Source organism: Rattus norvegicus, chromosome 8 (genome assembly GCF_036323735.1).
Source record: "Rattus norvegicus strain BN/NHsdMcwi chromosome 8, GRCr8, whole genome shotgun sequence".
Classification (NCBI taxonomy): Eukaryota; Metazoa; Chordata; class Mammalia; order Rodentia; family Muridae; genus Rattus; species Rattus norvegicus.
The window spans coordinates 48,266,774-48,278,999 of NC_086026.1; the positions used below are offsets into that span (position 1 = coordinate 48,266,774).

The following is a 12,226-nucleotide window of genomic DNA, read 5'->3' on the forward strand; positions in this document are numbered from 1 at the left end:
GCTTATGCTCTAAGATCAAGAATCGACAAATGGGATCTCATAAAGCTACAAAGCTTCTGTAAGAAGAAGGACACCGTCATTAGGACAAAATGGCAACCAACAGATTGGGAAAAGGTCTTTACCAATCCTACAACAGATATTAGCCCAAGTGCTTGAATTACCCAAGATGCACAGAATTCATAAAACTCAAGAAGGATGACCAAAATGTGGATGCATCACTCCTCCTTTAAAAGGGGAACAAAAATACACTTAGGAGGGAATAGGGAGGCAAAATTTAGAACAGATTGAAGGAACGCCCATTCAGAGTCTGCCCTACATGTGGCCCATATATATACATCCACCAAACTCGAGTAAGATTTATAAAGTAAAGAGGTGCAGGCTGACAGGAACCAGATGTATATATATCCTGAGAGACACAGCCGGAATATGGCAAATACATAGGCACATGCCAGCAACAAACAACTGAACTGAGAACCAGACCCGCATTGTAGGAATCAGAAGAAGGACTGAAAGAGCTGAAGGGGCTTGAGACCCCATATGAACAACAATGGCAACTTTCCAGAGCTTCCAGAGACTAAGCCACTACCGAAATACTATATATGGACTTATCCTGAACTTCAAATTCATAGGTAGCAATAAATAGCCTATTAAGGAGCACCAGTGGAAGGGGAAGCCCTTGGCCCTGCCAAGACTGAACTCCCAGTGAGCGAGATTGTTGTGGGGAGGGCTGTAATGGGAGGAGGATGGGGAGGGGAACACCCATATAGAAAGGGAGGAGATGGGTTAGGGGGGTGTTGACCTGGAAACTGGGAAAGGGAATAACATTTGAAATGTAAATAAGAACTACCCAATTTAATAAAGGTGGAAAACAAACAAACCAAAAAAAAGGACAGCTTAAATAAATAAATAAATAAATAAATAAATAAATAAATAAATAAATAGAAATCACAAGTATCATAGTTCTATGTCTAGTGCCTTTTCTCCCACATAGATGGACTAGATTGCTTAAACTTTTTGAAATATCTTCTTTAAATTGTGAATAAGCAAAAGAAGTTTTTTTAATCAAATGTAGAAGGACATATTACATTGATGTCAATGAGATATTAAACTAAATAGGTAGATTCTATTCACAGCATTTCATTCACTTTGTTTTTCTGTGATACATAAGTGACCACTTTTAGGTAAGATATAGTAATGGCAATTATATAAATTAGATCTATAAAAATTTGGAACACATATTTAGACTTACAAATGAATTAAAATTAGTAATAGCAAATGAATCACTGTATCAGTTGATTTTATTTTAATAAGTAAATCCATATCAGTTCAGTTGACGTCAATGATTTTCCTTTTCTTATTTCCATGACGGCAATACAGTTATATTTATTCCTTAGGTAGGAGAATAAAGGGTTAAGTATGGGTACAGCAATGGAGTAAAACATTGAGATACTTTCCCTTAGTATTTGGAGTTGATTGGTGATGGCCAAAAAAATTTAAATGCTCAGACACAAAAAACACACCAATGCCATGATTAGTGACCAATACTTAAGGCTTTTTCAGGCAAATGTTGATAAACATGTTGAAAATGATGAAGTAAGGAGTGAGAATAGTTCAAATTTCTGACAATTTGGATAGCCACAGGCAAGTCCCAGATGATAGGAAAGCAAGAGGCCCCCAAGACCCAACAGGGATGACATTATATGAAATGCCTAACAAAGGGGAGGGAGAACCTGTAGCGACCATATCCAGAGGTTCCATAAGATCCCCAATTGAGGCATGGGGCCACCCACGTATCTCCAAATTTTAACCCAGACTGTTTCTTTTGTAAAGGAGATACAGGGACAAAGTACCGAGTAGAGACTGAAGGAAAGGACATCCAGAACTTGGATCCCACCTGGGGATCCATCCTCTGTACATACAACAAACCCAGACACTATTGCTGATGCCAAGAAGTGCTTACTGGCAGGAGCCTGTTATAGCTATCTCCTGAGGGGCTCTGTCAGAGCCTGACAAATACATAGAAAAAGCCTCACAGTCAACCACTGGACTGAACATGTGGACCACAATTGGAGGAGTTAGAGAAAGGACTTAAGGAGATGAAGGGGTTTGCAACCCCATACGATGAACAATATCAACAAAACAGACACCTCACAGCTCCCAGGGACTAAACCACCAACCAAAGAATAAACAGGGAGGGACCCATGGCTCCAACCTCACGTGTAGCAGAGGATGACATTGTCTGGCATCAATTGAAGGAGAGGCTCTTGGTCCTGAGAAGGATCGATTGCCCAATGTATTGGAATCCAAGGGTGGTGAGGTGAGAGTGGGTGGGTGGGAGGGTGGTAAACTGAGAACCCTCACAGAAGCAGGGGGAGAGAGGTGATATAAATGGTTTATAAAGGGAAAACATGGAAAGGGGCTAATATTTGAAATGCAAATACATAAATTATCCAAATAGAAAAGAAGAAAGAAGTGAAAATAGCCAAGTTGTAGGCTACATTGTTAAATGCACCAAATCATAAGGTCAAAAGTTCTTTAAGATAAGAACTGTAACTTAATGGGTGAAGTGAATAGGATGAAAAGTCACTAAGTTAAATAGTAATTAAAAATCAATCAAAAAGAACTTTAACGTGTATGGGGAATCTTTGGTAAGAAGAACACAGAAATGTTGGCTGATATGCTTATAATACAGAGCTGTACACAGATCAAAAAGCCTGGGTGAACTGATGTACAAACTACACCAATAATATGTACTTCCAAAATCAGGGAACTGTAAATATGAGAGAATATGTTCACATTGCAAACTAACTGGTATTAGACAGCAACATAGGGGTCATATGAAGTTGGAGCTAACAAGTGACACTTTGCAATCAGAAAACTGAGGATGAAATAGAGTTGTGTCATGTATTGAGGGTGGGAGATATCGTTGTGTTCTATCACAAATTTCATGAACATCTTTTAGTTAATGACCATGGAGCGGCAGAGGTGAATAAAGTATAAACTGCGGAGGAAATAATACATGGATGTGTACAGATGGAACCTTTACAAATATGTTATTTTGCCCAAATTCCAACAAGAGTGAGTAAATAGATTCCTATGAAGAGGAGAAGAAGGCAGCCGAGGTTTTAGCTTCTTAGAGAATTCAGTCAGGATGAATTCAGGTACCCTGCAATATTTTTTTTATTGTCGTATTCTTTGTTAAAATTCTGAAAAAGAGAGAAATGTGTGTTCATTACAATGATATTTGTCATTGTTTTAAATTTAAATAAAACTGCATGCATATGACTTTTACCTATATCTGATACCTTTCTCATTATAAATATTAAATCTATGAAAAAGTATACAAACAAACTTTGCTAATTTAATATTTAATCAACATTGCTTTAAAAAATTCAGAATGCATGTTATGTAAAATACTGCCAATGACCATTTTTAGCATTTCAGTGGCTCTCCAGCACGGTCTTTAACTGAAGCTTGCATCTGTGCTCTTAGGACTGCATGTAATATATCTAAGATGCTATGGAAGTTGCCAAGGGAGAAAAGTAATCAATAGTTCTAGCCAGCTACAGAGCCTCCAATCCAGCATAATTGCAAGCGTAGCAAGATGTGCAGCATTGGCACTGAAATTATGGTGGTAGCCACTTGCTATGTGATTAGACTTAAGACACGCTCCATACTAAGTCTGATAGTCGAAAACCAACCCACTGCTATGCCTCATGAAGTCATAGACCATAAAAGGGTACTTTCTTCTGCCAATTTCTTCATCAGCTATAATTTTTAACGTATTTGAAATACCTACGCTTGCATCTTCAAGTAGGAGGACCTTTTTATTCTTGTCAAGAAACTTCTTTTTCTAACAGATGGAGGCCATCATGGAAAGGCATAACTGGACAAAAATGTAGATAATTAATTCAAAATTCTCCTTACCCAACTGGTGTATCTGTATCATGACATCTACACTTGAGTCTCAGGGAGCATAAATAAAATAAGTTTGGAAAGATTAAAAGAAACAAATGACCAGCAGGTATTCTGTGAGATAGTACCTTGCATTATGACAGGGAAGCAACATTCATAAAATACTTACTTATGCTTACTTAGCCAAGACTAGCCCAATGACAACACCAACAGTCAGGCCAACTGGATGGGAAATTTTCATAAGGTTTTACCCAAGATCAAGAGTTGCATGCAGTTAATAGATGATGAGAGAGGGAGAATCCGACTTCTCCATGACTGAGTTCTCTGACATTTGCTCCAGTCCAGTGTTCAGCCCTAAATGCACATAATCAACACTAAATGATTTTAACATGATATGTATACACGAAGGCTTATATACTTGTATATACCTGGCATGATTTTGAAAGGACATTGGGTGTACATGAGGAGTTGGATGGGAGAGTTCTGAGTAAAAATGATGAAAATGGTGTACTTAAGTATAAAGTTATTAAACACTTTAAATTAAATATGAAAGATAATACTATGTTGAGACTTGGAAATCTGAATAAAGTTGGTGTCAGTGAGTAAAAGTGACTGCTAAGCCAGAAGCAAACCATTTCTGAGAGTGATGACTTGAATATCCCAAACTTTCCAGAAATGGGCAGAGCTCTTGTTTACAGAATTTCATTTTCAAATATTTTCTAGAAAGCAATTGTCCATAAATACAACTGAAACTTGTCTAAATACACTTCTTCAGTTCCTTTTAATACATGTAAAAGAATTCTCTAATTATTCTTACCTTCCATCTCCTGCAACTGCCCCTTGCCAATTCCTGGCAGTAGTTCACTTTTGTTTTTGCTTCTTTCTTTGTTTTGTTGTGTTTAGCTATCCACTAAGTTTGCTAAAGTTACGAAATTTAATGACATTATGTTAAAAATGAAAACCATCCATATATATATATATATATATATGTAAGTAAATATTGTAAATATGATTGTGTCTGAAGAAAATCAGAATCTGCTAATAATATCTATTAGAAGTTGATAAAAAATAAAGCAAGTAAGCTACAGAATGCAAGATACTTACAAAATCTGATTGAATGTCTCCAAATTTACATATATAATGTAATCTTTCCTATTTCTGAGGGTCACTTAAACACACCCCTGGATTATGTATTTCACACGTATTGATTTAGCGATCTAGTATCCTTTTTTACTTTTCTATGAATTTTAAGACCGTTTTTCTAAATATGTCAAAAATGCCATGAGGATTGATAGAGCATTGACTCTGCACCAGTTTTTTCACTGATGTTCATTCATAGAATTTCAGGACATTGGGTGCGGTAGGTCTTTCCCACTTCTAATGCCTTCCTCATTTGTTCATTCGTGGATTTAAAAAATATTTCACTATGGAGACCTTCCCCTTCCTTTGTTTAGTTTATAAACATCATGGGATCTGTCTTTGTTTTTTGTTTATGTGACTGTTGTTTTGGTTTGGGATTTTAGGATGTGGCAATGGGGATTCATTCATTAAATTACTTTTCATATGTTTGCTGTTGGTATGTACAAATAGTTTGAAATTTTCTTAGATATTTTGTATACTGACATTATGATAAGATTCTTCATTAATTCTAGAAACTGTTCATAAGGATTTTTAAGATCCTTTATGTATATTATTGCATCTCCTGCAAGCAAAACTAATTTTAAATGCCTCTAGATCCCCTTTAATTTCTTCTTGCCCTTAATTGCTATAGCTAGTATATGAGGAAAAACGGAGGTCAGTAGAATGTTATTTATTTTTCCTAAACATTTTTCGATGTTTTATTTTATAATACTTGATGAGAATTTCATAGTAATGTACCCAGAGCGTTTCCAGCCTTCTCTCTCCACATCCCAACTCCAATTATATTCTCCCAATGCTTCTATAATGTATGCCCTTTCATAATTAATTGTGTACACACATATATGCATGTATGTATGCACATAAGTAAGTGTGAATCCATAGCCACATACAAAACATACATATATGTATGCATATATATATATATATATATATATATATATATATATATATATATATATATATATATGGACACACGCACACACATACACACACACACACACACGCACACACACACACATACACACAGACACCCATCAGATGCTGCGTCAATTTAGTCCTCCTATGTCCCTCTGTCTGTGTGTTTTAAACAAACTGCTTTCTTTCAGTGGGTAAACTAACGTGCGGCTCATCACTGGAGGGGTCTGATTCTTTATGTCTCAGTAGTAAGTTACTCATTAATTGCCTCTAGTTTTTTTCTAGGTATTGAAACCTGTGAATTTTCTCTCATACACATTAGTATGAGATCTGCTATTGTTATTGAGCTACTCTTGCTTAGAATACATACTGGAAATAAGGGGGATGTATAGGGATAATACCCGTGTGGAGGAGGGGGAGGGGAGGGAATTGGGGCTTACGGACAGGAAGCTGGGAAGGGGAATAACGTTTGAAATATAAGTAATGAAATATATCTAATGAAAAAAACTTACCTTCTTTTTTATCTTTATTAACTTGAGTATTTCTTATTTACACTTTGATTGTTATTCCCCTTCACGTTTTCCTGGCCAACATCCCCCTAACCCTTCCCCCTCCCCTTCTTTTTTTATTTTATTATTTTTTATTAACTTGAGTATTTCTTATTTACATTTCGAATGTTATTCCCTTTCCCGGTTTCCGGGCAAACATCCCCCTAATCCCTCCCCAACCCCTTCTTTATGGGTGTTCCCCTCCCCACCCACAACCCATTGCCACCCTCCCCCCAACAATCACGTTCACTGTCCCCCTCCCCTTCTATATGGGCTTCCCCATCCTCCCCTGATTACCACCCTCCACACAATAATCACATTCACAAGGTGTTCAGTCTTGGCAGGACCAAGGTTTTCCCCTTCCACTGGTGCTCTTACTAGGCTATTCATTGCTACCTATGAGGTTGGAGCCCAGGGTCAGTCCATGTATAGTCTTTGGGTAGTGGCTTAGTCCCTGGAAGCTCTGGTTGGTTAGCATTGTTGTTCATATGGAGTCTCAAGCCCCTTCAAGCTCTTCCACTCCTTTCTCTGATTCCTTCAACGGGGGTCCCGTTCTCACTTCAGTGGTTTGCTGCTTGCATTCGCCAATGTATTTGCTGTATTCTGGCTGTGTCTCTCAGGAGCGATCTACATCGGCCTGCACTACTTTGCTTCATCCATCTTATCTAGTTTGGTGGCTGTATATGTATGGGCCACATGAGGGGCAAGCTCTGAATGGGTGTTCCTTCTGCCTCTTTTCTAAACTTTGCCTCCCTATTCCCCGCCAAGGGTATTCTTGTTCCCCTTTTAAAGAAGGAATGAAGCATTCTCATTTTGGTCATCCTTCTTGAGTTTCATGTGTTCTATGCATCTAGGGTAATTCAAACATTTGGGCTAATAGCCACTTATCAATGAGTGCATACCATGTGTGTTTTTCTGTGATTGGGTTACCTCACTCAGGATGATATTTTCCAGTTCCATCCATTTGCCTATGAATTTCATAAAGTCATTGTTTTTGATAGCTGAGTAATATTCCATTGTGTAGATGTACCTCATTTTCTATATCCATTCCTCTGTTGAAGGGCATCTGGGTTCTTTCCAGCTTCTGGCTATTATAAATAAGGCTATTATGAACATAGTGGAAAATATATCTTTGTTATATGTTGGGGCATCTTTTGGGTATATGACCAATTTAGATATAGCTGCGTCCTCAGGTAGTTCAATGTCCAATTTTCTGAGGAACCTCCAAAAAACTTACCTTCAAAAAAAAAGTTATACTACTGATGAGATTTCATAGTTGCAGCTTCCCTGTCAAATATAAAAGAGAATTTTTTTTACAGCCAACGTCCTGGTCCTCTGACCTGTTCAGTTTTTTTTCTCCCTCCATCCTCTCCAAAGTTCTCTAACCCATGAGTATTGTATATTTATCAGGTGGGCCACTACAAGTTCCCTATTTCCTAAAATTAGTGCATTATTTCATGTGTAAAATGTTTGCCCTAATCTCTTCTGTGGACATGCTGGCTGTGGTTGTAAAGTTTAGAAAGTGTTGTTTCACCCATTGTCTCTGCTTGCCTACATGTGTTTTTAAGAGGAAACTGAAGACCCGCCTCTCCTAACGGTACTGTGGTTTATAAATTCAAACTGCAACCTCTACTGTTAATGTGGCATTGTTTTTCTAATCGGACACTGTGAGGTTTTTGTTGTTGTTCTTGTTGTTGCTATTTTCTTCCACTTTCACACTTATGTTTTAAAGAAGGCACTACAAGCTTCTATCTCTTTAAAGTACTGCATTAGCACATGTGTAAACTCTTTGTCCTAAATTTTCCATAGGTGTGCTAGCAAACTATCTACATGGGTTTTAAATAGGAAAGTTGGTGTCTTTTTAAAGGTTATGCCTATGTTTAGGATTAGGTTTAGGTTTAGGTTTAAATTTAGGACCAGGGGTTAGGTCTAGGGCTAGGGCTTTGGCTAGTGTTAGGGATGTGGTAAGAGTTAATGTTAGGGTTAGGTAAAGGTCAGAGGTAACAGAAGTGTTATGTTTGGGGTTAGGGTTTAGGGAGGGTAAGGTTTAAGATGTGAGTTAGGGTTAGAGTTAGGGTAAGGATATGAGCTACAGTTAGAATTAGAATTGGTGTTGGGATAGAGATAGGATTAGGCTTAGGTTAGGGTTTGGTTTTGTGAGGGATAGGGGTAGTGATTGTTGTAAGAATAGGGGTACGTATTGGGGTTGATATTGGGGTAAAAGTAGGGGTAGGTATACTATTAGGGGTCAGGGTAAGTGAAAGAGTATTGTAATAAGTAAGGATGAAGGTAAGAATAAGTGTACTTTTAATTACATATTACTTATATAATTATTTATATAAGCCAATGGAATAATTTAACACTAAATTTCATATAAAACAGTGGCATAAGGCATTGCAAAAGTGAAATAGAAACGTTCAAATCGTAAGTCAACATCTTCAAAATGACTGCAAACCATCATTGCTTAACATTAAATAAGTAAACACAGAAATGGTTTATATAGTTTAATAGTTTTATGCTGACATATGCACTTTAAAAGATAATTCATTAAAGAGTATTTTCTGGGGTTGGGGATTTAGCTCAGTGGTAGAGCGCTTGCCTAGGAAGCACAAGGCCCTGGGTTCGGTCCCCAGCTCCAAAGAAAAAGAACCAAAAAAAAAGAGTATTTTCTGATATATGATAAAATTTTAGTTGATATCATTAAGACATATCATTAAGACATATGATTAAAATGACATTCATACAAGCCTTTAGTCTTGTTAAGAAATACATATAATTTCAAATTATTGAATACACATAAAAATTTTAGATTTATATGGTGCTCTAGATTGAATGTAATTTGTCTCCTATGAAGTCACATGATCAGATCTGAATTCTAACTTTCTGTTCATTTTTGTACTCTTACTTACAATCATACAGTGTAATTGAGTATTAGAATTCTAGTTTCTCTTTAAAATGGAAATTTACTTCTTGATTAATTAATTTTTATTTTCAAGAGAATCTACAATTCTAAAACTTGATTACACTGTATAAATTGTAAATCAGAAAAAAATAAACAGAATATTAGAATCCAGATCTGATCAAGAATTGATAAATGACAGATCATAAAACTGGAAAGCTTCTGTAAGGCAAAGGGCATAGTCAATAAGAAAAATCAGCATCCTACAGACTGGGGAAAAATCTTTACTAACTCCACATCTGAAAGAGGGGTAACATCCAAAATATATAAAGAACTCAGAAAGCTAACGACCAAAAAAAAAAAAAAAACAGCACAATCAAAATATAGGTATAGAATTGGGAACTTACAATGGAGGAATTCTGAATGACTGAGAAGAACTTAAAGAAATGTTCAAAGTTCTTAGTGATCAGAGAACTGAGATCAAAATGGAACAGAGATTGTACCTTACACCAGTCAGAATGGCTAAGTTCAAAATTTCCGGTGAACATGTTGGCAAACATGTGGAGAAAAAGGATCACTCTTCCATTGCTGGTGTAATTGCAAACTGGTACATCTCTGGAAATACTTTTGGAGGTTCCTCAGAAAATTTGAAATAGACCTACCTGAAGACCCAGCAATACCACTATTGGGAATATACCCAAAAGATGACCCAACACGCCACAGGGGCACATGTTCCACAATGTTCATAGCAGTCCTATATGTGATAGCCAGAATATGGAAGCAGCCCAGACGTCCCACGATAGAAGAAAGGATACAGAAAATGTGTTTCGTTTACACAACAGAATACTGCTCAGCTATGAACAAAGAGGACATCCTGAGTTTTGCAGGCAAATGAATAGAACTAGAAAATATCTTGAATGAGATAACTCAGAGTCAAAAGGAAACCCATGATGAGTTCTCACTAATAAGGGATATTAACCAAAGATAAAATACAGAATACCCAAGATACAGTCCACAGAACTCAAAAAGGCCAACATGCTAAAGGGCCCAAGTGAGGATACCTCAGTTCTACTTGAGAGGGAGAAGAAAGCAACCACAATAGTGGAGGTAGGGAGGAACAGAAGAGAAAAAAAGGGGATGGGGGTGGGGAAAGATGGGGGAACATGATCTGTTACTGGGTAGGGGAAAAGGACTGAAGTCCTGAGGGCCTGCAAGATGAATGGGAGCAGGGGACCTCGGAATTAAGGAGATTGGGAGGACTCTCTAGAATGTACCAGAGACCATGGAAATGAAAGCCATTCAGTACTCAAAGGGCAGAACCTTAGACGAAAAGCCCTATAGTGGGGAGAAGAAACTTACTGAATCCACCCTCAGCAGAAAAAACAGGGCATCAAGTGAGGGATGGGGTTGCATTCCCACAGTCAAAGCTCTGACTCACAATTCTTCCTATCTGAAAGAAATGCTGGGATGGAAATGGAGAAGGGCTTGTGGAAAAGAAAGTCCAGCGACAGGTCCAAAGTCGAATCTAGGTCAAATGGAGGCCCCAAGACCTGACACCATTGTTGATGCTATGGAACATTCACAAAAATGGATGTATCATGACTTCCCTCCAAACGGCCCGACAAGCAATTGGAAGAGTCAGAGGTAGAAAAGTGGACCCAACCAATGAACAGAAGCTGTTGACCCCTCTAGGTGAATTAGAAAAAAGCTGGAGGAAGCTGAGGAGGAGGATAACCCTTGTAGGATGACCAGCAGCTTTGATTATCCTGGACCCCTGAGAATTCTCAGACACTGGATCACCAATCAGGCAGCATATACCAGCTGAGATGAGGCCTCTAACACATATAGAGAAGAGGACTTCTTTGTCTGGGTACTAGAAGATGCACCTAACCTTCAAAAGACTGCAGGCCCCAGGGAGTTTAGAGATCTTATGGAGTGGGGAAATCTTTGTGAACATGAGGGTGGGGGAGGGAGGAATGGAATGTGGAATCCAGGGGTTGACCAGGAGGGGAATAAAATCTGGAATGTAAAATAAATAAATAAAGTAAAATAATTAAAATAAAAATTTAATAATAGTATGCGAGACATATTGTAAGATATTAAACAGTAACAAATACACACACTAGTATAATGGCTAACTGCATACTTAGTGTGTATTGCATCACTCAGAGAAATGTAGCTCTTTTTGCAGCAGATAAAGATGATTACAAAACAGTATAACTATCTGAATAGAAGGAAAAGTGATGGTGGGGTAATGGCAAATATTCATTGATAGTCACTGCAATACCCGTCCCCACTCCCTTAAAGCTCAGGGAACATTTTGGGAGATAATAAAAGGATATTCTACTAACCAGAGTACAAGAAACGCTGTGGCAGTATTTTAATTTCTAAGCATGTAGGGAAACCTCAACAATATAGTTTCCTAAGAAGTAAGCAAAAATGATACCACATGACACACCAGTATAAAACAGGGAAATCCCAGGGATTCCATTATCTGATGGAGAAAGGTAAATTAATGATTACTGAGAACAGAATCAGACTTCCTATAGGAATATATGAATGAAAGGAAAAGAGACCACTAATTTGAGAGAGAACAAGAGGACCGTGGGAGTGGATTATAGAGAAATGGGGTAAAGGATGTAATTATAGCCTTTACATATAAAATTATCAAAATTAAACAGAAAAGAATGAAAATAAAATTGTTTTAATTAAAAATCTTTATGATTTTAAAAGTAATTTTCATGAAATATGCAATATATGTGTATATATATGTATATATATAAAATACATGATGGATCATTAACTATGG

General features: G+C 37.3%; 1 pseudogene; it reads right to left on the reverse strand.

Moving 5' to 3' along the window:
- On the reverse strand, window positions 2,456–3,174 carry Olr1284-ps (olfactory receptor pseudogene 1284; annotated as a pseudogene).